Below are 2,500 nucleotides of genomic sequence, written 5' to 3' on the forward strand. Positions count from 1 at the left end.
CCGTGACAACCCCACCCCCGTCGGCTCCGTGCCGTGCGTGTCAGGCGTCCTCGTCTCCGCTGGGTTGTCCGCCGCCCCTTCCCCGGAGCGGGGGACGGCCGGGGCCGATCGGCTCGCTCGCCGGCCGGCTGGCCGACTCCCCGCTCCCGGGGGCTCTTCCGTGATCGATGTGGTGATGTCACGCTCTCCCGGGCCGGATCCGAGCCGCGACGGGCGAGGGGCGGACATTCGTGGCGAATGGGACCGTTCTTCTCGCCCCGCCCGCGGGGGCCCCTTGCCTCTCCTCCGTCCGCCTGCCGGTGGTGCGTTGGGAAGGCGTGGGGTGCGGAACCCGGCCTGACCTGGCTGTCCCGTCCCCGCTCTCCGCTTCGCGGGGTGGGTCGGCGGGGTCCTCTGACGCGGCGGGCATCCCTCGCTCTCGCCTCCCGCGTCGTCGACTTGCGGGCGGGCCCCCTCCGCGGCGGTGGGGGTGCCGTCCCGCCGGCCCGTCGTGCTGCCCTCTCGGGGGGTTTCGCGCGAGCGTTGGCTCCGCCCGGGCCTTTGCGGTGCTCCTGGAGCGCTCCGGGTTGTCCCTGAGGTGCCCGAGGCCGAGCGGTGGTGTGTCGCTCCCACCCCCGGCGTTCCCTCCTCCGGTGTCCGCGCGTGGGTCCCGAGGGGAGCCCGTCGGCGTGGGGTTCGAGGCGGTCGAGTGAGATGAGATGCGCGCCCCTCCCGCGCGGGGAAGGGCGCCGCCTGGTCCGGCGAGCGCACGTCCCGTGCTCCCCTCTGGTGGGTGCGCGAGGGCCGTGTGAGCGATCGCGGCGGGCTCGGGCCGGTGACGCGTGCGCCGGCCGGCCGCCGAGGGGCTGCCGTTCTGCCTCCGACCGGTCGCGTGCGTGGCTTTGCCTCGGAAGCGACGCAGGAGGCGGGTGGACGGGGGGGGCCTTGTGAGCCTGCCGGGCCCCCGCCCTGACCGCGAACGCTCGAGGTCGCCGCAGGCGCGCTTCTCCTCGTACCGCAGGCCCCCTCCCTTCGCCGGGCGTCCCCGAGCGCCTCTGCGGGCCCGACGAGGGGCGACTGGCGGGTGGGGAGTGTGACCCACCCTCGGTGAGAAAGCCTTCTCTAGCGATCTGAGAGAGGTGTGCCTTGGGGTGCCGGATCTCCCGGCCTGCCGCCTCTGTCTCCTTCTGCCTTTACGGTAGCGCTGTCGTAGCGACTCGCGCGCAGAGGACCCTCCTCCTTTTCCTCCTCGACGGGTTGAGGTTGGGGAGAGCGAGGGTTCCGCCGGCCACCGCGGTGGTGGCCGAGCGCGGCTCGTCGCCTGCAGTGTGGCCCGCGCCTCCCCCTTCCGAGTCGGGGGAGGATCCCGCCGGGCCGGGCCCGGCGTCCCAGCGGGTTGGGACGCGGCCGCCGCGAGCGGTGGGTGTGCGCGGCCTTCCGTCCGGCGCGTGACCCCCGCCTCGGCCGCGAGTCGGCTCTCCGCCCGCTCCCGTGCCGAGTCGCGAGCGGTGCCGACGACCGCGTGCGCGTGGGCGCGGGGTTGGGCCGCCTGGTCCCGGGAAAGCGTCCCACGCTTGGGGACGCGCCGGTCTCCCGGAGCGGGACCGGGTCGGAGGCTGGACGAGAATGACGGGCGATGGATGCGGCCCTGGCGTCGGGTTGGTGGCTGTGGTCGCTTCGGGGCCCCCGGTGGCGGGACCCGGGGCTCGTGAGGCGGGTCTCGGTGGGTGCCGAGGGCCGTCCGGCGTCCCAGGCGGGGCGCCGCGGGACTGCCCTCGTGTCGGTGGCGGTGGGATCCCGCGGCCGTGTTTTCCTGGTGGCCCGGCCGTGCCCGAGGTTTCTCCCGCCGAGCCGCCGCTCTGCGGGCTCCCGGGTGCCCTCGCCCTCGCGTTCCCCGGCCCTTGGCTCTCTGTGCGCCCCTTCCCCGCCCGCCGCCCGCCGATCCTCTCCCCTCCCCGAGCGGCTCGCCGGCTCGACGTCGGTGGTGGCCTCGTCTGGGACCGAACCCGGCACCGCCTCGGGGGGCGCCGCCGCCGGCCGCTGGTCGGCCCGGTGTCCCCGTCCCCCGTCGTGCGCCTTCGGGACCGGGTCGGCGGCCCCCCCGGCGTTGGGCCCCGGTGGGCTCCCGGAGAGGGGTTTTTTGAGGGGTCGGCCTGTGGCGCGTGCGGGGGAGAGAGAGGGTTCCGGGGGGCTGGCCGCGACTGCGGCGGCGGTGTGGGGGAGCCGCGCGGATCGCCGAAGGTCGAGTCGGCCGCTCCGGGTGCCGCGCGGGGGCCGCCTTCGCGCTCGGAGGCTGCGGGCGGTGAGACCCCCCGCGTGTGTCCCGGCCGCGGTCGGCTGCGCCCGAGGGGTCCCGCGGCGTCCCCTTCCCCGCCGGCCGCCTTTCTCGAGCCTTCTCCTTCGCCTCGGCCTCGCCCGGGGTCTCGTCGTCTTCTCCCGGCCCGGTCTTCTGAATCGGTCCGGCGCGCCCCCGGGTGCGCCTCGCTTCCCGGGCCTGCCGCGGCCCTTCCCCGAGGCGTCC

Source organism: Pongo abelii, chromosome 23 (genome assembly GCF_028885655.2).
Source record: "Pongo abelii isolate AG06213 chromosome 23, NHGRI_mPonAbe1-v2.0_pri, whole genome shotgun sequence".
Lineage (NCBI taxonomy): Eukaryota > Metazoa > Chordata > Mammalia > Primates > Hominidae > Pongo > Pongo abelii.